This window comes from Miniopterus schreibersii, assembly GCF_964146895.1.
Source record: "Miniopterus schreibersii genome assembly, chromosome: X".
NCBI classification, from domain to species: domain Eukaryota; kingdom Metazoa; phylum Chordata; class Mammalia; order Chiroptera; family Miniopteridae; genus Miniopterus; species Miniopterus schreibersii.
In genome coordinates, this window is record NC_138104.1 from 79,140,618 (window position 1) to 79,164,009 (window position 23,392).

Sequence of the window (23,392 nt, forward strand, 5' to 3'; positions counted from 1 at the left end):
ATTGTTTTCCAAAAATTTATTGGCTGAACTTATAAATTTGTCTTCTTGATAACTGGAGAATTAGCTTTCCCCATTCTATTTTTTAAATTCCTGTAGGCATTTTGATTGGAATGGAATTGCATTTACTAATTAATTTTGGTAGAATTGAAAATTATACATAGTTTTGGAAGTATTAAGTAAAAGCATGTCCTCTGTACACTGATGAATCTATCTATAAGCAAGATTCTTGAAGGGGCTGACACTGAACAAGGGGGTTGACATTGAACAGGATGGCTGACAAGGATCAAGTGGTTTTAGCATTTAGGAATCAGTGGAAATAAAAAGAATGAAATTATAATACATATTCATCAGCAAAAATATAAAGAGAGAAGCAGGAGATGACCTGGCATTACATTTATCACTATTCATAGTGACTTCCTAATTGGAAGATTCCAACATAAAATGAAAATGAGATTTACCACTTTTATTTTATGTTGAAAACTAAATTGAGATTTACCATAATGAAGAAACATTATTTGGCACTAAAGGAACATTATTATGCTACCAAACGCTGATATGCTGCAATAAACTCTGTATTCAGATATCACAGAGAATCCCATGATAACAAAAGAGAGTTCTTGTGTCATCCATATGAGACATGTTCTCCTTTTCATAGTATATCATGTCTCCCCAAAAGTGAGTCATAGAGTAACTCAGCTTTCTTCCACAGCTAAGAGTTAATATGAGAATTAAATTAGATATTGTGTGAAGAGCTTGCTTGATACATTGCCAGACATATAGTGTGGATTTAATAAATGGTGGTTATCACTATAAATAGAGAAATATAATGATAGATAGTATTAGCTCCATTTTGTAGAAAATGTGACTCAGACTCCTTAAATAGCTTTTCTAAGTTGTTCTAGATAATACACACCTACTTGACTCCTAAATTATGCTATTCTCACTCCCACTATACTTTGCTGCCTGCATTATTTACGAGCATCTTACAATAAGGAATCCATTACTCAAGCCCATTTTGTTAAAGACAATTATATCAAGGTGACAAATTGCCCCCAAATATAGATATATAGTATGATCAGTATGCTCATGAAAAGATGAAGCAAATTACTTGAATATGAAAGGTTCCTAAAAATGTGGAATCTATGAACATAAAAATCATACTAAACATCTTGAACTACATTTACATGGTTTTGAGATTGTCATAGAGTCATAGCTAGTTAGATCTTGAAGATCGCTTAGTCCATCGTCTTTAAATGATCAAGTGAGGAACTTGACAGTGTGATCACATTGGTGATGTAGACCTCTTGATCCATTCCTAGTGATTCCTAGTTCAGTCCAGTTCTTTGAACTAATATGATAGAAAGAAAATGTGAATTGTACTAATCCATGTATAAAAACCATAATTTTATAGTAAAATTATAAGTATGCACTTTATTACATTTTAAATTATTTTAAACATTGTTTTAAGTTTAAAGTTTTTCTTGTTTGTAATTGTATTTTAATTGTCTTTGATATAGAGTTTAAATTGAAAAATCTCTAATGATAAAAACAAATTGTACAAAAACGTTTATTGAAAATACAATTTTTCAAGGTTACTTAGATGGTAGTTGGTATTTTAAATATACACAACTATTATAATAAATGTCATTGCGAAAATTAAGACAATGCAGAAGTAAACAAAGCAAAGCTCTCCTTCTTTCCCACACTATTGCTCAGCAGTAACTACTTTGAAGAATTTGGTGGGTATTCTTTCATTTCTTCATCAATTCATTTACATATGTCAAATTTAGAATTTTAGCTTTGGAAATTAGCTATCTAAATCATTTTCTTCTTGTTCCTTCAAAAGCATATGTCTTGGTAAACTTTCTGTGTCAGTACAAACAGATGTACTTTATTCTTTTTAACTGTTGCATATTTTCAATGGCATAAATATAAAATTTACTTGATTATACCCTTACTGATGGTCATTTAAGTTTTTTTTTTTCTTCACAATTATTATTCACAAAAATGCTGCAGTTAATCTCCACGTACATGTTTCTTGATGTACTTGTGTGCCAAGTCTCTCTTGAGAGTAGATACCAGGAAGTATCTAAATGTGTTTACATATTTTGCCAATTTATACAATCACCAATGAGAAAGTCTCACTTTCCACATGTGTGCTAACTCTTGATGTTACTGATTCCTTACCTTTTAGATGACGACCAGATGATATTTCAAGTTTCAATTCATTTTAATGATTGTAATTCACAGTATGATAGTAGAATACTTATATTTTTCTCTTTTATCTAATTTTAACTTTTGTGTTGATTGTGCTTTTTATTTTATAGTATATATTTATATATTATTGTGTGTAGGTAGGAAAATAATTTTTCCACCATTTTCTGGTTGAGCTAATAAACATGACACAGTTTAACAGGAAAAAAATGACCAAATTTATTACATATGTACATATGGGGGTTCCATGAGAATATGAGAACCTAAGACACACTGTGCAGTTGAGGCTTATATGCCATTATGGATTTAGCTGAGGGAGGCAGGGGTTTAGGATTTCAAAAGGAAAGTAGGCAACTTGAGGGAAGATGGTGGTACTGTGAGAAGCAGCAGAGCAACCCCTGCTCCCAGTCATGGACTCGATTTACTCTTAAAATACTACGTAGCCAGCTTGGAAAAACCAGAGAAACATACCTGAATGAACATATTGTGAGTAGGGAGTACTGAAGAAACATCATAGAGTCCAGAAGAAGAGAAAGGGAAAAAATTATTTGTTTTTCCTCCTTTTTAAATTTTATAATAAATTTTTAAATTTTAAAATAATTTTTAAATATTTTTTCTTATTTTATTTTAATTTTTTTAAAGAATTTTGCTTTGCTTAGCTTGTTTTTTTGTTTTGTTTTGTTTCTCTGTTTTGTTTTGTTTCTTGGCTTTGTTTTATCTTTTCATCTAATATCAAGACTTTCTTGATATTCCTGCTTACTGCCTGGGACTTTATCATTATAACCAATAAGGTGACTGCTTTCCTCTATAATTTTCCCCAACCTCTTATTAGACTCCTTTCTTGCCCAGGCTTTATTTTATTTTATCTCTCTCTCTCCTCTCAATCCATTGGCATAATTTTTTTCTTCTTTCTTTCTTTCTTTCTTTCTTTCTTTCTTTCTTTCTTTCTTTCTTTCTTTCTTTCTTCTTTCTTTCTTTCTTTCTTTCTTCTTTCTATTTTCCTCTCTTCTGTCTTCCTGTCTTTTTGTTCAATTGTTAGTTTCTCTTATTCTCTTTACTGTATTTTTAGTTTTTCATTTTCAACTATTATCCTATTCCTATTCTCTTCCTTAATTGTGTGCTGGCCTTTCTGTCAGAATCCTTTCTCTGCCTCTATTATCTCCCAGTAGCTTCTCTATTTTTTACATTTTAGTTTATTATTATTATTTTCTAAATTTTCATTACTATTAACAATATACTTCTCTCTCTCTAAGCTTTACTTTTCTTTCTCTTTTTTTTTTAAGCTTTTTTTTTGTTTTGTTCTTTTCTAGAATTTGTGTTCTCCCTTCACTCTCCAAGTTCTATTTTCACTTGGGCTGTTTTCATTGTCACTGTCAAGATATTTTGTATGATACCCCTTGTTTCTTGGAAGTTTAGTTGGGTATTATCCTGACTTGCCAGCACTCATACAAGAGCTTACAGGATGAGATCGGGGCTGAGACACATAGTTAGCCAACCTGAGAGGAGAGTCCTCTCAAGGACTGGTCAGCAAAACTTTAGACCCAACCACAACAGAAGAACCCAAAGGACCCACAAAAGGGACACGCCTAGAGCAAAGAGCTCAGAAGTATAAGGAAAACACACCTCTGGGCTCCACTGGTCGCACAATACAAAATCCTACCCCACAAGACTGGGAGACAGCAAATATATCTAAAAATAGATACAAACACTAAGAGCATTGCAAGAAATGCTAAAAGGACTGCTCTAAAGAAAAGAAGGAATAGTGAGAGAAAGGTACATCAGCATAAAGGGGGAAAATGGCATTAAATAAGTTTATATCAATAGTAACCTTAAATGTAAATGGAATAAATGGTCCAATCAAAAGACATAGGGTAGCTGAATGGATAAGAAAGCAGAACCCAAATATATGCTGTCTACAAGAGATCCACCTGAGAGCAAAAGAATCACACAGGCTAAAAGTGAAAGGATGGAATAAAATATTCCATGCAAACAAAAAGAAAAAGAAAGCTGGAGTAGCAATTCTTATTTCTGACAAAATAGACTTCAAAATAAAGACCTAGCAAGAGACAAAGATGGTCACTATGTAATACTAAAGGGATCAATCCAACAGGAGGAAATAACCCTTATAAACATTTATGCACCCAATACAGGAGCACCTAAATATATAAAAAAATTCTTGGTGGACTTTATGGGAGAGATTGACAGCAACATAACCATAGTGGGGACTTTAACGTCCCAGTCAGCACTGGACAGATCATCAAGACAAAAAATCAACAGGGAAACACAAACCTTATATGATTCTCTAGATCTAATGGATTTAATTGACATTTACAGAACATTTCATCCCAAAGCAGCAGAATACACATTTTTCTCAAGTGCACATGAAACATTCTCAAAAATAAATCATGTGTTAGGGCACAAGGCAAGTCTCTACAAATACAAGAAGATTGAAATCATATCAAGCATCTTCTTGAATCACAATGCCATGAAACTAGAAATCAACCACTAGAAATCAACTCAAAAATATTCGAACACATGGAGGCTAAATAGCATGCTATTAAACAATGAATGGGTCACCAATGAAATCAAGGAAGAAAATAAACACTTCGTGGAAAAAAACTTAAATGAACAGACAACAACCCCAAATCTATGGGAAACAGTGAAAGCAGCCCTGAGAGGAAAATTCATAGCATTACCTGCCTATCTCAAGAAGCAAGAAAAAGCTCTAGTGAACCATCTAACATAACAACAAAAGAACTAGAATGAGAACAGCAGAAAAGCCCAGAGGAAGTAGAAGGAAATAATAAAGATTAGAGCAGAAATTAAGGACATAGAGACTAAAAATCAATACAAAAAATCAATGAAACCAAGAGCTGGTTCTTTGAAAAGATAAATAAGATTGATGCACCTTTAGCCAGACTCACCAAGAAACAAGAGAGAGGACCCAAATAAATAAAATTAAAAATGAAAGAGGCGATATAACACCCAATCCAACAGAAATACAAAAGACTGTAAAAAAATGCTATGAGTAACTATATGCCAACAAATTGGACAACATGGACAGCATGAGCCACCCAGAAACAGTGGAACACAGAGGGGAGTTCAACAAACAGGCTTTTGCTTGAATACTGCCTACCATATTTAACTCATATATGCTAAGGTGAATAAGCTAAGGTTTCCTTGCTGAAGAAGGTTTTTCTATCTGAATTCATTTAGAGAGGTAAGGGGAAGGGTCAAAGTTTCTTTCTGAGTCTTTTGTTTAACCAGCTTAAAACTAGTATCACAAAATTCATGTTTTGGGGTGGCAAATTCTGGTCCCTCTCACTTCATATTAATCCATTATATGTTATATGAAACAAATATCTTCTTCCAAGCATTTGTTTCTGGGGGGATATGAAGCTTTCCTTTAATTTTCTTGTGATAAAATCATTATTTTTAGCATCTGTTTATTTTCTACTTGAAAATTATAAAAATACACTTTAATTTTTATGCCTTGGTTTTTGAGATTTAGCTATTTTATCCATCTTGAATTTATTCTTGGCATATGTAAATGTGGAGGATTATGTGCTTTTTAGTAAAGTTGTAAAATTATGTTACATAGTAATAAGCATTCAGAAAACAAGAACTCAATTGCTAAACAAAAGAAAGAAAGAAAGAAAGAAAGAAAGAAAGAAAGAAAGAAAGAAAGAAAGAAAGAAAGAAAGAAAGAAAGAAAGAAAGAAGGAAGGAAGGAAGGAAGGAAGGAAGGAAGGAAGGAAGGAAGGAAGAAAGAAAGAAAGAAAGAAAGAAAGAAAGAAAGAAAGAAAGAAAGAAAGAAAGAAAGAAAGAAAGAAAGAAAGAAAGAAAGAAAAGAAAAGAAAAAACCTTCTCATTTTCCCCATTAAGAGGGTGTCTGTTCATTTATTGGGAAGATAAATCTGTCCATATTTATTATGAGGATTTATATGTTTGCACATGTTTCTCCAGTCTTGGTTATAGTCTTTATTTTTCAAGCTTTGTGTTAATTTGTATTTAGCATATTTTATCTTTGAGTTAAATTGTCTTTCCTTCATTTTGTTGAGTTTTCAACTTCTTTTCATTCACTATTCCCTTGCAATACATCCCATTTCTGTATTTAAATTGAAATTTTAGCCCGGCTGAGCATGGCTCAGTGGTTGAGTGTCGACCCAGGAACCAGGCATTCGGGGTTCGATTCCCGATCAGGGCACATGCCTGGGTTGCGGGCTCGATCCCCAGTCAGGGGCGCGCATGAGGCAGCTGATCAATGACTCTCCCATCATTGATGTTTCTATCTCTCTATCCCTCTCCTTTCCTCTCTATGAAATCAATAAAGATATATTTTTAAAAAAAAGAAACTTTAATACACATAAAAATATACATAAAATTAATTATATATTACTTTATATTTAAATGTGAAAATGCAGAGTTAATCATTAGTTATGACATCATCTTTCTATGAAAACAATGTTAACATGCTTTCACTTTCTTCATTCCACAGCCAACCCACAACATATACACATGTAAACACAAACACATATGCATGTACTTTTCATGTTCAGATGAGATTCTCTGGAGTTTTCAGTCTAGACTAATATTAAATTTTGTGACTTGATGCATCAGCAAATATTTAAGTAGCCATACTGTGCTTGGCAAAATGAAAAATAAATCTCAGGAAAAGAAGATATTGACCTCAAGAAAAGGTAGAGATAGAGTAAATCTCTTTAATGAAGGTTTTGTGACCCACAAACTTTCTAACTCCTTAAATGTCCAAAACACTGTTTATATTCACACTTGAAAAATATATGTGCATGCGTGTGGATATGTGTGTATATAAGCATATATGTGTACAAAGTTTTGTACATGCATGTATTTACACACACGTGCATAAGAATGTTCATAACAACATTATTCATAAAAACCACAAAGGGGAAATAATCCAAATGTTCATCAGCTGATGGTTATATAAACAAAATTTGGTATATACATAGAATGGAATATTATTTGGCCATAAGAAAAAATGAAGTACTGATACATTCTGCAATATGGATGAACCTTGAAAACATTATGTTACGTGAAAGAAGCCAGACACAAAAGGCCACATATTGTATTTAATTCATATTAAATGTTTGGATTAAGCAAAATCCATTGAGACAGAAAGTAGATCAGTGGTTTCCAGGAATGTGAGAAATGTGGAATAAAACTCTAGATATAGGGTTTTATTTTATGGTGATGTAAATATTTTGGAATTAGATATTGATGATAGTTGCACAACATTGTGCATATGCTAAAAATCACTGAATTGTACATTTTAAAATGATTAAAATAGTAAATTATATGTGATGTGAATTTTGTCTCAAAATATTTTCAAAACTTGTAAAATTAGCATAACACACCATAATAAGTGATACACTAAAATATTCAAGTAAAATTTTAATCATCTTTCCACTCAATTCTATTATCCTGCTCCTCTAGCCTGGAAACTAATATACATAGCCAAATGTGAGTCCATTTACTCTTTTTTACCCAGTCCACTCAAATATTAACATGTGACATGTACATATGTGTGTACACACATATTTTTATTTATTTTAACACATACAGGAATCTGAGAAATGAATTGGAGATGTCCAAGAAGAGATTATACAGGATTCCACAGGGTAGCACCATCTTGGTGGAATCCCTGGAGCCTGTTCCTTATATTTGCAAATTTATCAAATTAATTTGTCAGTATACTCTGTGTTTATCAGGGTCAAACTTGTGAGGCTGGTGTGTAAATTGCTTTTAAATAAATTCATGGCTAAAAAATTACTCATAAACTAGAGTGAGGCATAATTTATTGTCTAAATTTTGACACTTTTAAGATTGAAAGGGGGAACTATACATAATTAAGCTGGGACTGTGGCTATCCAGGACAAAACAAGACATATGGTCACTTTATCCATAACTCAAACTGATCTCCGCGGTCCAGTGCATAGTCTACCTTGAATCAAGGTCTCTGGGAAACCAAAATAGTAATTTAAAAGTTGCGTGGTTAGTGCACACTTAGAGCCAAAGGAGATGGATAGCTCTGGCCATGGATAAATCTGTTGTAGTGGGGCAGGCAAACACAGTGCACCAGAATCTGTTTTTTTATTGTAATATAAACATGTCCTTCAGGTCCAGTGTGTCTTCTTTTTGGACATATTTTTTTCACTCCTCTTTTATAGGTTCACTTTCTTTTATCTTCAGATTGGATACAATGCAATTGGTTGTAATTTAACTGTCTAGGTTAAAAAAATTCCAGTCTTGCCTTCCAAAAGAGATACCTTAGTCACCTAGACTTGAGTATTTTCCAAATATCAGCCACATCCACATCAATCATATCTTAGTTTACAGCTACAGGTGTTTAATCTCACTTATTATTAGACACAAAATTATCTTCTGAGAATTAAACCAGAGAGAAGGAAATCCTTAAACCTTCTGACTCCATCCGTACATACTGATAAAAACATTTCTTACATTATGCAAAACTATATTAAGGTGATGTGTAATTTATAACTAAAATAAAACATATTATTAAATGAGATCAAAGTGTTTGTTGTGGCAATTTAGAATAATTACCACCAATTTACATAAGCTTGGTCAGTGATAAGTAAAGAAGATATATAACAACTGGTTAAAAAACTGAACCTATAATTAGAGGAAGCAAGGTTTTGGCTTCCATAAGATGTAGATGAGAATAACAGGCTTAATCAGAGCTTAGTTTAGATGCCACCAGTGAACAACTGCAAACATGTGCTTATAAGGGCATTGACAACATAGTAAAGGCCAAATCAAATGCTATTTAGAAAATAGCACTTGTAAGACATTCTGGGAAAACACTTTAATAATAGAGGAGTAAACCTTGCACAAGAAATATTGAACATTGAACATATTAATTAAGAATGCAATTGAAAGTAATGATTAGTAGAAAATTTTGCAAATGAATTCACAGGAAAGAAAAATGAAAATTGTTATCTTAGTCAGAGACACTAAAACTTTCAGAGAAAGTAGAATGACTGATTTTAGTAATCAAGGATTTTGGATATACACTGACTATTTTATCCAAGTAAATCATCTTTTTCAGTCAGTTTTGGAGGCAATGCTTCTATTCCATTGCATCATCCATCTAAACTGAATGCCAATGAATGTTTGTAACCTTAAAGACTAAAAGAGGGATTAAATAATATTGTGTAAGGGCAACACTATAAACTCCAGGACCAGGGAAGAGTAAAGTTAATTTATTGAAGTATAATAGCAAATGTATGTGACGAAAATTGGGAAATGAAATTGACAAAGAAGAAAGCTTTGGAAGAATATAAATATCTATATTCTTACTCTACCACCACCAACACTCAACACTGAGAGACGGTAAAAACAAAAGACCTCATGTATGCTAGCCTTTCTTTTCTTTTCTTTTTTTTTTTTTAAATATGTCTTTATTGATTTCAGAGAGAGGAAGGGAGAGGGAGAGAGAGAGATAGAAACGTCAATGATGAAAGAGACATTGCACCATCCCTTACTGGGGATCGGGCCCACAGTCTGGGCATGTGCCCTGACTGGTAATCGAACCTCGATCTCCTGGATCATAGGTCAATGCTCAACCGCTAAACCACGCTGGCCAGGCTATGCTTACCTTTCTTGATCTCCTTTTGCCCTCCTTTGTCCTATAATCCCTCCATTCAGAAGAAAGGGGCTCAATGTCTTTCCTTACACTTATTCTGGAGCACTAAAACTCATATCCTAGTCTTCATACAGCAGAAGTATTTTCTCAATTTCATGGAAGAAAATACAATGAGCATAGCCTGTTCTTATCAAAATAAGATTGAGTTATGATGTAGTAATAAGACACCCCCAAGTTTCAGTAGATTAACACATGAAATATATTTTTTAACACATACAATCTAGTTTAGGTCAGGTGACTCTACAGTGCAACTGTCTTCATCAGATAACCCAGCAATGCATACTGCTTCAATCTTGCATCTCTGCCATTTTAATGCACCACTTCAGGGAAGGGGAAGATTAAAACAGAGGTATTTGTTTGAAAGGGAAGATTAAACAGAGGTATTTCACTGTCAGTCCAGAAGAGCCATCCATTACCTCTGCCAGTAGTCTATTGCCAGTAGTAGATGTATGGGCTCACTAACTTCAAGGAGTTCAGGAGGGTATTGGTAACAATAGAAACATCTATCAAGAGCTTCCATACTTTATCTTTGAAATGCTAACGGAATTTATGAAAATTTCTTCCTCTCCCCAAAACCAGGTTTTCAAGCTTATTATTTTCTTACAAATGCAAAAAAAAAAAAAAAAAAGAGAGAGAGAGAGAGAGAGAAAAAAGAATTTGACCCATTTATTTTTCAATTAAGTTCAATATTATTTTAAAAATGTGAAAAAAAGTTAATTTGACCTTATGCTGAGACATGAGAAAGTTCTCTGGTGAGTGTACCTATCCTTCTCCTGAAACACTTAAACTCAATGCTTTAACAGGCAGGAAATTCCTAGAGCCTAGTTGTAGAATGTGTAAATACATAGAAATGTTTCAAAAATATGGTCCCTTTTTATGATGATATTAAAATATACTATTAGGCTTTTGTAATAACTGGGAAATAATGTTCAGTCTATGAGCATAAAAAAGTGCAGAATTGGCTGAGTTTAATAAAAAAGCTCATCCTTATAATGAGTTAATTTAACTTCATGTTGCAAAGTAAGTGAAACCCTTAAATAAGATAATATATAAGTAAACAAAATCCCCTTCCATTTCCTAGTGAACAAACTCATTCAGTGAGGGACTATGAATTAGAAATAAAAAACAACAACTGGTATCTAAGTATAGACTTCAGAATATGGGACTTTTGGTTGACTGTATTTAAATATGTGATACTCTTTGAGTAAGTCAACACAATATTCTCCTTCTGTTAAATGCATTATTTAGAAAGAATCAAGCAGTAAACTTCTAAAAAATATGCCGGAAGGCTTAATATAAGAAGTGTCTTTTAATTCATTTGACAAAGGTTCAGAGACACACCTTGAATGCTGTTGACATAAAAAGCAGTTTCTAAACAATGAACCACAGTAAGAAGCAATGTTCACAGATTTACCTATAAAATCATACACTTCTTCCTCACAAATATTTATCCTGCCAAATTTAATTGAGCCAAAGGAGATAAAACTGTTCAAGCATGGAAACCAGTAATTATTTGCAATTCATAAAGAGGATTATGCACATGCAACACTTCTAAAGAAACTACCTGTCTATAAAATAACAGTTACAACAAAGTGTCCTACAAATAGGTACTTTTTGTTTTTATTTTTTTTTTATTTCTTGTTGAAAGTATTGCAGATTTCCCCCCTTTCTCACCTATTGATCCCCTCCACCCAACATGCGCCCGACCCCCAAGCCTTTCCCATACTATTGTCTGTGTCCATGGGTTATGCATAAAAGCATATAAGTTGTTTCATTAATCTCTCCCCACCCACTCCCCCACCCCTGCGTTCCTACTGAGTTTCATCTGTTTGTTCCATGCTTCTAAGTCTCTAAATCTATTTTGTTCTTCAGTTTATTTTGTTGATTAAAGTCCATATATGAGTGAGATCATTTAACACTCTTCTTTCTCTGACTGGCTTATTTCACTTAGCATAATACTCTCCATGGTGTCCCAAAGGATGAGAGATTCTTCTTTTTTACTGCTGCATAGTATTCCATGGTGTAAATGTACCATGGCTTTTTTTATCCACTCATCTACTAATGGGCATTTGGGCTGTTTCCCGATCTTAGTCATTGCAAATTGCTAGCTATGAACATAGGGATGCATATATTCTTTCTGATTAGTGTTTTGACTTTCTTAGGATATATTCCTAGAAATGGGATCACTGGGTCAAATGGCAGTTCCACTGTTTCCCATAGTGGCTGCACCAATCTACATTCCCACCAGCAGTATACTAGGGTTCCCTTTCCTCTACATCCTTGCTAGCACTTTTCAATTGTTGATTTGTTGATGGTAGCCATTCTTACAAGTGTGAGGTGATACCTCGTTGTTTTAATTTGCATCTCACTGATGATTAGTGGCTTTAAACATTTTTTCAAATGTCTCTTAGCCATCTGCATGTCTTCTTTGGAGAAGTGTCTATTTAGGTCCTTTGCCCATTTTTCAGTTTGTTTATCTTCATTTTGTTAAGTTGTATGAGTTCCATATGTATTTTAGATATTAACACCTTATCAGATCTATCATTGGCAAATACACTCTCCCATACAGAGTGCTCCCTTTTCATTTTGTTGATGACTTCTTTTGATGTGAAAAAGCATTTTATTTTGATGTAGTCCCATTTGTTTATTTTTTCCTTTGTTTCCCTTAACCTAGGAGATGTATTGGCAAACATATTGCTATGAGAGATGTCTGATATTTTGCTGCCTAAGTTTTCTTCTAGGATTTTTATGGTTTCATGTCTTACACTTAAGCCTTTTATCAATTTTGAGTTTACTTTTGTGTATGGTGTAAATTGGTGGTCTAATTTCATTTTTTTTGCATGTACCTGACCAATTTTCCTAATACCATTTATTGAAAACACTGTCTTTACTCCATTGTATGCTCTTGCCTCCTTTGTCAAATATCAGTTGAGTGTAATGGCTTTGGTAGATTTCTGCATTATCTGTTCTGTTTCACTGATCTATATTCCTGGTTTTGTGCCAATACCAGGCTGTTTTGATTACACTGGATTTGTATTATAACTTGATATCTGGTATTGTGGACCCTCCAACTTTTTTCTTCTTTCTAAAGATTGCTGCAATTATTAGGGTTCTTTTTTTATTCCATATAAATTTTTGGAGTATTTGTCCGAGATATGTGAAATATGCTGTTGGTATTTTAATGGGGATTGCATTGAATCTATAGATTGCTATGGGTAGTAGGAACATTTTAATGATGTTAATTCTTCCAATCCATTAACATGGTATATTCTTCCACTTGTTTATATCTTCCTCTATCTCTTTTTGCAACATCCTGTAGTTTTCCAAGTACAGGTTTTTTACCTCCTTGGTTAAGTTTATTCCTAAGAATCTTATTTGTTTTGTTGCAATTGTAAATGGGATTTTTTTTTAGTATCTCCTTCTGAGAGTTCATTATTGGTGTCTAAAAATTCCATCTGATTTCTGGGTGTTAATTTTGTATCCTGCTACATTGCCAAATTCATTTATTAAATCTAGTAGTTTTTTGATGGAGTCTTTAGGGTTTTCTTTGTACAATATCATGTCATCTGCAAATAATGACAGTTTTACTTCCTCCTTTCCAATACCTTTTATGTTTTCTTCTTGTCTGATCACTGTGGCTAGGACTTCCAGTACTATGCTGAATAAAAGTGGTGAAAGTGGACACCCCTGTCTTGTTCCTGTTCTTAGGGGAAATGGTTTTAGATTTGCCCATTGAGTATGATTTTGGCTGTAGGTGTGTCATATATGGTCTTTATTATTTTCAGGTATGATCCTTCTATTCCCACTTTACTGAGAGTTTTTATCAAAAATGGGTGCTGGATTTTGTTGAATGCTTTTTCTGTGCCTGTTGTTAAGATCATGTGATTTTTGTCTTTCAGTTTGTTTATGTGATGTATGACTTTTATTGAATTGAGAATATTGTACCAGCTTTGATTCCGTGGAATAAATTCCACTTTGCCATGATGTATGATCTTTTTAATATATTCCTAGATCTGATTTGTTAGTATTTTGTTGAGGATTTTAGCATCTATGTTCATCAGGGATATCAGCCTGTAATTCTCCTTTTTTTGTAGTATCTTTATCTAATTTTAGAATTAGGATAATGCTGGCCTCATAAAAGAGCTTCAGAGTTTTTCTTCCTCTTTGATTTTTTGGGAATAATTTGAGGAGGATAAGTGTTAGTCCTTCTTTGAGTGTTTGATAGAACTCCCCTGTGAAGATGTCCAGGACAGGGCATTTGTTTGCTGGGAGTTTTGCTATTACTTCTTCAATTTCATCAGCTGATATTGGCCTATTCAGGTTCTCTGATTCTTCCCAACTCAACTTTGTAAGATTGTATTTTCTTTGGAATTTGTCCATTTTGTCCACATTGTCCAGCTTGTTGGCATATAGTTGTTCACAGTATTTTTTTACAATCCTTTGTATTTCTGTGATGTCAGTTGTTACATCAACTCTTTCATTTCTGATTTTGTTTATTTGGGTCCTCTCTCTTTATTTCTTGATGAATCCAGCTAAAGGTGCATCAATCTTGTTTATCTTTTCAAAGAACCAGCTCTTGGTTTCATAGATAGATGATATAGATAGATGATAGATAGATAGATGATAGATATAGATGATAGATGATAGATAGATATAGATAGATAGATAGATAGATAGATAGATAGATAGATAGATAGATAGATAGATATAGATAGATGATAGATAGATAGATGATAGATGATAGATAGATAGATAGATAGATGATAGATAGATGATAGATAGATAGATAGATAGATAGATAGATAGATAGATAGATAGATAGATAGTAGATAGATGGATATAGATAGATATATAGATATAGATATGGATATAGATATAGATGATATAGATAGATTAGATATAGATATAGATACAGAAATATAGATATGGATATAGATATAGATATAGATATATAGATGATACAGATATATATTGGCTCTATGTCATTTATTTCCACTCTGATCTATATTATTCCCTTCTCTCTACTTACGCAGGGCTTTTCTGGTTTTTCTCATTTTAGGTCTTTAAGTTGAAGGGTTAGATAGTTTATTAAAAGTTTTTCTTGGTTTTTTCAAGTAGGCCTGTAGTGCTATGAACTTCCCTCTCAGGACTGCATTTGCTGTGTCCCTCAGATTTTTGGTTGTTGTGTGTTCATTTTCATTTGTTTCCAGGAAGTTTTTTATTTCTTCCCTGATCTCATTGGTAACCCATTCATTGTTTAATAACATGTTATTTCGCCTCTATGTGTTGGAATGTTTTTGAATGTTTTTACTGTAGTTGATTTCTAATTTCATGCTATTGTGATTCGAGAAGATGCTTGATATAATTTCAATCTTCTTGAACTTGTAGAGGCTTGTTCTGTGTCTGAACATGTCTTTGAGAATGTCACTTGTGCACTTGAGAAGAATGTATATTCTGCAGCTTTGGGGTAAAATGTTCTGTAAATGGCAATTAAATCCATCTGATCTAGTGTGTCATTTAGGGTCACTATTTCTTTGTTGATTTTTTGACTGGAAGATCTATCCAGTGAAACCAGTGAGGTGTTAATGTTCCTTATTATGACTGTATTGTTGTCGATCTCCTTTAAAATCCTCCAGAAGTTTTTTTGTTGTTGTTGTTGTTTTAATATATACATTTAGGTACTCCTATACTGGGTGCATATATGTTTACCAGGGCTATATCTTCTTGCTGGATCGAATCCTTTAGTATTATGTAGTGACCTTGCTTATCTCTTCTTATGGCCTTCATTTTGAAGTCTATGTTATCAGATATGAGTATTGCTACCCCAGCTTTTGTTTCATTTCCATTTGCATGGAAAATTTTTTGCATCCCTTCACTCTCATCCTATGTGACTCTTTTGTTCTGAAGTGGGTCTCTTGTAGATAGCATATATTTGGGTGATGTTTTCTTATCCATTCAGCTACCTTATGTCTTTTGATTGGACCATTTATTCCATTTACATTTAAGATTATTATTGATAGATACTTATCTATTGTCATTTTAATTCTTTATGCCTATGTTTCTCTCTCTATTTCTACTTCTTATTACAGCAGTTCCTTTAACATTTCTTGCAGTGCTGGTTTGGTGGTGATAAATTCCTTTAATCTTTTTTTGTCTGGGAAGCTCTTTATTTCACTATCTATTTTGAATGATAGAGTAGTCTTGGTTTCAGATCCTTGCTTTTCATTACCTTGAATACCAGATATTATTCCCTTCTGGCCTGTCGAGTTCCTGATGAGAAATCAGCTGACAGCCTTATGGGAGCTCTTTTGTAAGTAACAGATTGCTTTCTTCTTGCTCCCTTTAAGATTCTCTGTCTTGAATTTTTGCCATTTTAATGATAATATCTCTGGGCATGGGCCTTTTTGGGTCCTTCTTGCCTGGGGCTCTTTGTGCCTCCTGAACTTGTGTGACTTTTTCCTTGACCAGTTTAGGGAAGTTTTCTGCCATTATTTCTTCAAACAGATTCTCTACCCCTTGCTTACTTTCTTCTCATTCTGCTACTATTATGATGCAAATATTGTTACATTTTGCATTGTTCCACAGTTCTCTTAAACTGTCCTTCTGTTTTTTAAATTTTTTTTTCTTTTTGGACCTCTGATTGAGTAATTTTTTCTACCCTGTCTGGTAAATCACTGATTTGATCTTCAGCTTCCACTAATCTGCAATTTATTTCTTTCAATGTTTTATTTCTGCTATGTCATTATTAATTTCCTTTATAGTTTCCATATCTTTTCTCATGCTGTTGAGCATCCTTATAATCAGTATTCTGAACTCTATATCTGATAGATTGCTTATTTATATTTCCTTTAGCTCTTCTTCTGGAGAATTCTCTTGTTCTTTCATTTGTCTTTTTTTGTTTGTTTCCCCATTTTGGCTGTCCTCCTCTTTCCTGGGCACACAGCCTCAAGTCAGTGGTCAGCTGTCAGTTCCTCTGACCTAACTCTTCTAGCACTCCCCTTTTCCTGGTCTGCCCCAGCAGGCTTTTAGCCTCAATTCAAATAGGCTCTTTTTAATAGTCTACTTACCTGCAGGAATAATGCATACATCAGTTCCCTGGGGGATGTGGTGATGACAAGTCTTGCCCATGCCCATCTGTACAGTACACAAATTCAGGGGTCACAGCTCAGCTCTACGCTTATACAGCCAGTGTCAGGTTTAGTTTCTAAAAGCTTCATCTTAATGCCAAGGAACTAAATCAGCAAGGGTCATCTATGCCCTGGTAAAGTTGAAACAAGACATATTTCTGAGTCTTCCATGTTGACAGTTTTCCCAGAGGTATTCATTGGATCAATTGTTGAAATTGTCCTTCCACTGTTTGTAATGCACAAAACCCTAAGATCCAAGCAATAAGGCTAGCTATGTATATATGAGATTAATCCATTAATGAATTTTATCTAGTAAATTTAATTAGGCATCTACTATGCACCAAATAAGGTTAATAAGTACATGATGGAATCAAGACTAAAGGCCATACCTGTGTAGACCAGAAATCAATAATGTATGCTTAGAGTAAGTGAATGAGAGTAAATAAGTTATTGTTCAATACCAGTTATTGTGTAGCTCGAAGACTCCTCTGAAATGGTAAGAATAGAATGTTATAAAAATTATACAAAATTAGTTTGCCATTCAGAGAAGTGGACAATGAAGATATTTGAAGCAGTCTTGGGAGCATTTATTCATACAGAGAGACTAATGATATCACTGAAACATCACCATGCCAAGAAATTTCACAAATGTACAATGAGACTTTAAGTAAATAAGCCATGAAAACACCACATTTAGAATAATAGAAAATCTACAAACTTGAAATGCTTTGGGAGATTTTGTGGATTTAGGAGGAAGCTTTAAGAGAATTTACAATAGCAACGAACACTGATGCATTCACTAACATCTGCAGAGACTTGATTCTTCAGGACAGAAAAATATGCTTCCCATGAATTGTGGCTCTATTATTTGACCATTAACTACAGAATTTATATGAGTGCAGGATCATTGCCCAGATCCAGCACACAGTTGGAACCATTCCAAACCTGCAAGTAATTCTCAGGCCATTGAGGGGACCTTAATTCTGAAAGCCTGAAAATTATTCTTAATTAGTTTCCTTTTGACATCAATGCACAATACATGATTAAATGTAACATTTATACCTATCAGGGACAACGCATTGGGGAACAAGCTTCCTTGGGGTCAGCACTCAGATAGGCAATCCTTCCAAGAAGAGCGATAAACTATAATTTGGTAGGAAGAAAGATATGTATTCATCTCATGGTCAGCCCTCATACTTTATAGATTTGTATATTAATTTCATTCACAAATACACAGCTTCATTTCTTCCCAATCATCATCCTGAAGTGACCTTCACAGAATTCTGGGTGTGGATTGAGTTTTCTCATCATTTCTTTTATTTTTTTACAACATCCATCCCTCATTGAATGCTTATTTTATGACAAGGGAATTTAAGTTTTCTACTCAGAGATATTGCACTGAAATGTGTCTTGTGTCTGTACTGCAATCTGCTCTTTTGAGTTTAGCTATAAACAAATATTCTCTAAACAATCAGGACAAAAGGACAGAAGTAATAAGTCAGATCCAGCTGTGTAGGGATTCTAAAAAATATGTAAGCATCCCAGACATGACCATCATATGTAATTTGTGAAGTGACTGCTCTTTTCCAACATCATTCTTGTTTATTTTCTGGGTATTTTAACTCTCCAAATTCAATTAATGTGGTTCACTAGATTAAGGGTGCATTTTATTAGTTACTCAAACCCTTCCTTCCTTCTTCTGCAGATTCAGGGCAACTGGAGGGCAAGCTAGGCTAGTGGGACCTTCATTAATCCAATGAGATTTAACAAATTATCATGCCTTGATGATAAAGTAGGAAGAGAGGGGCTTTAAGTGACTTGCAGTTGCCACAGTAAAAAATCTGTTATTTACAGGCAGTTCTAAGTGTGCATGTCAAGTGAGGAGGTGTGACAGATGTTTAGTGTAACTAATAAAAGGTTGGGTCCCCAAATGACAGAATTAAATTAATATAATGGTGTGGGGATGAGAAAAGGAAAAAAATACAACTGTCTCTCCTTTCACCACTCTAACATACCAAAAGATGTGCATGTCTGCCTCTCTGTTTACCACATTTGGAATAATTTCTGCAAACTCTTTCCCTCCCTATTCTCCCTAACCCCCTCTGAAATGTGTTTGGCATACATGGGAAATGACATCTACTTTTTAAGCTCTTGTTCCAATGAAGAAAAAGATCTGTATGATATTTTGTTCATTTTAATAAGATTTTTATATTCAGATATTCCTAGCATGTCTTTATAATTTCTTAGTGTCTGAAATGATTCTAGTATAGTCAATATCTTTCAAGTAAAAACAGCAACCTTAGCTGACAAAGACAATACAGATCTTACTCTTTCCAAGTAATAGAAGCTTTCAAGATTCTTGTGTGTATTTTTTAAGTAATCTAATCTGCCTGAGGTTTATTTTTCCTTAGGAACTATGTTCTCAGCACAGTCTGGATTTTGGACCTAAATAATGGTTTTTGAGAAAATCATAAGGTCAACTTCTTAAGTAAAAAATAGAAAAAAAGCCAAGGATTTAATTGCTAATTGTACCCAATAACACAAAAGTCAGGTATGCTTGGGGTTCTAATGGATGTCCATAACCTTTCATACTTTTTCCAAATCTAATAATAAGTATGGAGCACTGATTTCCTAATATGTATGTTTTGGTTGCTGCAGTATATGCTTTGATCACACCTGGCTTTTAAGGAGGAAAGTGCGGGATGAAGGTTGAATTTAAATGATTATGTCCTTTTGCAATGTCAGTCCCTTCATTATCTGTGGTTGGAACCAGTATTTTTGTGCCATCTTTAGGGTCCACTTAACCTGAGCATCTCCTTCTTCCTCCTTTTCTCCCTTTCTCCATTGTTGTGTCCCAGAGCAACTGATTTTCCTACTGGGGCACTTTCCACTGATACAATGGGTATAATTTGGGAGCCTTTGATAGAAGGACTTGAAAAAGTCATTAACTTGATTTTGCTTCATTTGTTTTCCATATCAAAGAATCCCAAAGAGAACTGCTGTGAAAAATAAAAGCATCTTAACTGATTGCCTTGAAACTTTTCATTTCGGACATCACAGAGAGACCTGAGCTCTCCATTGAGGATGGACAGATATGAAAATCCATCTGTTATCTAAGGCTAGATTTCCCCCAGCCTGTGTCCAGATCTAATTTTTTTCTCTCCTATTACCTTCTGCCATTGAGTATCCACTCTCCCTTTGCAGTTTACAACCTTGCTTTTTCTTGGAAATTAAAGATTTCAAATCTCTGTTGTATTTTTCAGTTTAAAAAAATCATTTTTCAATTAGAATTTACATTTAAAATTATTTTGTATTGTGAGTATTTTAAAACAATTATATTTTGAGATTTACTTTTTCTTAGAACTTTTAGCTTGAAGAGGAGTTCACCTGGATAAGTAGTATTTTACCATTTGTCTAACTCATGACATCTTTTTCATTAGGTTCAAACACTGGTTACACCATTTACTATTTGAGTGACCACAAGAAAGTTACTTAATTTATTTGCTTATTTATGTAGTGAGGATAATAACTATACCTACCTGATAGTATTGTTGTGATTACTGATTAAATGTGTTGATAACTTTTAAACTATTTAAAATGGTGAGGAGCATATAGTAATCTCTCAGTATGTGTTAGTGATTGTTTTATCACTATTACTAATAGGAATATGATTATTTCTAAATTTCAAGGTAGAAGTAAGCTTTCAGTACACTGGCTTTTTTGATATTAACATAAACTATGAGCATAGGCTGCCTACCTATATGAAAAATAAAATATTCACTAACATTTTAGGTTCTACAGTTTTTATAAAAGTAAAAAAATGTGAAAGGAGGTTTTCTAAAGCTAGATCTTAAGAAATGGAACTTGAAACACTTCTATTTACAAGAAAAAGATGATGATAGACTAGTTAGAAAAAGTTGAACATAAATAAGTTTAGTGTAATGACCAAATGCTTAGGATTACATGGGATAAGAAAGAAAGCTGTACAGGTTATTAATGCAGAGGTGTGTGTACGTGCTAGGTAAGTGTTAAGTGAGCATGAAGAGGAAATAACTATCATCAGGTACTTTTATACTTGATCTTGTTCCACAACAACTCTGTGAGATCCTGGGTTATAAAGAATCTAAGACCTAAGTAGGCAAAATAACTAAACATACACCTTCTGATTCTAGTAGTTATTAAAATCCAGTGTTCTTTTCACTCTATAGTAATTGCATCTTTACTAGGCAAATAAGATAGAAAATAATTGATAGACATGGCCCCTTCCTTCTTGAAGCTTCCAATTTAACAAAAAAATACTAATTTTTAAAAAAATTAATTAAAAGTGTAACTACCAATTCATACTGCTTAATCCCTTCATCTTTTTCACCTAACCTTCCTGACCCCTCCCCTCTGACAACTGTCAGTTTTCTGTATCTATGAGTCTGTTTCTATTTTGTTGCTTTGTTTATTTTGTTCATTAGATTCTGCATATAAATGAAGTAATATGATATTTGTCTTTCTCTGTCTGACTTATTTCACTTAGTATAATACCCTCTAGGTCCATCAGTGCTGTTGCAAAAGGTAAGATTTCCTTCTTTTTTACAGCTGCACAGCATTCCATTGTGTAAATGTACCACAGCTTTTTTATTCATTCATCTACTGATGGACACTTGGGTTGCTTCCATATCTTGGCTATTGTTTCAGAGTAGCTACAGAATAGCCACAGAGATCTAGATTATAGCATAGGGAATATAGTCAAAATATCAAGATAAATATGTATGGAGTTGGGTGAGTACTTGAAGCAGCAGGGGGACTACTTTGTAAAGTACATGATTTTCTAACCACTTTGCAGTACATCTGAAACATACAGAATAATATTGAATGTAAACTGTAATTGAAAAATTAAAAAATAAATATAAAATCTAAAAAAAAAATAGAAGTGTTAAAAAATAAAAGGAGAATTTCTGGGTAGCTGAAAGCAATGGTGGCCATCAAGTTACCAGTCTCCTACTAAATCTTCCCAAACAATAATAGGTAACAAGATGGGAAATGTAAACTTACACAAAAAAACAGTCATCAGCATAACATGAAGATATAGAAAGCCAGAACTTCAAAGTAAGATTAGATTTTTTAAAATTTAAATCAACAAATCCCAGTGTAATCTCCCATGCTTCCATCTTAAGCCCTACCTTCCAGACACAAGGAAAAGGGAGAAAAAATGAGCAGAAGACAGAAAAGGGAGGCTAAGGAAGAGGTATACAAATGATCCAAAATTAGCCCCAGAAAGATTAAGTTCTACCTAAGTCGGAATATTCTAAATAGAGCAAAACAAGGGTTACAGTAAAGGGTTATCAAAATATATGGTTTTTTTTTGGGGGGGGGCACATATCTTCTAGAAGAGGAAAAAAATGTCAATAAAGGAGAGAAACTCCACTGGGCAATTAGGTGGTATAAAGGGAAAATAAAGCTAGAGAGAGAAATGTAAGTTCCTACAGGATAGAAGGAAATAATAAAACCAGAAAACACACAGCCCTTCCAACCCACCAAAACAAACAAATGAATGTGCTTAAAGGGTCTGGACTTTGTTATGTTGAGAGGAAGGACATCAGTAAACTGTGAATCTTGTAAAACAACTTCAATGCCACTGTAAGAGATGAAAAATAATTTTCCATGCTACCTTTCTAAGTTCTTCTGGCTAGAATCATATTTACATGAGACACATTAACAGGGAAAATGACTAAATTTAGCACATATGTATACACAGGGGTTCCATAAGAATATGAGATAGACAACAGATCAGGCAGTTAAGGCTCATGTGCCATCTTGAGCTAAGGAGAGGCAGGGTTGTAGCTTGGGACTTCAAAGGACAGAAGAGCAATTCACATGGAGATGGAAAAACAAATGTTTGGTAAGCAAATGTTTGCTGGGTCATCTTTAACAATGGGACACCAAGGATTTTGATCAAAGCCTTGCTAGATTCTTATTTTTCATACCTAGTTTATATTAAATTATAATTATCTATAATGATAGCTTCCTTCTTGGAACAGTTCCTCTATCTAAATTATTTTAGGCAGTTAGGGGGAAGGTCCAAGTATGGCTCAGTGATTGAGGATTGACCTATGATCCAGGAGATCGAGGTTCGATTCCTGGTCAGGGCACATGCCCAGTGGGGGGAGTGCAAGAGGAAGCCTATCAATTACTTTTTCATCATTAGTGTTTCTATCTCTTTCTCTCCCTCTCCCTTTCTTTCTCTGAAATCAATAAAGATATATTTGAAAAAAACAACAAAAAACCAGATTAAAATAATCAGTATCTTTAAAAAGACATATTTTGGGGTGGCAAACTCTGCTTTTCTTCACCACACACA

At 33.8% G+C, this 23,392-nt stretch overlaps 1 pseudogene across 1 annotated transcript in view; it reads left to right on the forward strand.

Moving 5' to 3' along the window:
* LOC308551031 (MICOS complex subunit MIC27 pseudogene) overlaps nt 1–23,392 on the forward strand; it is a 41,001-nt pseudogene that overhangs the window by 15,956 nt on the left and 1,653 nt on the right. The gene's annotated exons all lie outside the window — the stretch shown is intronic.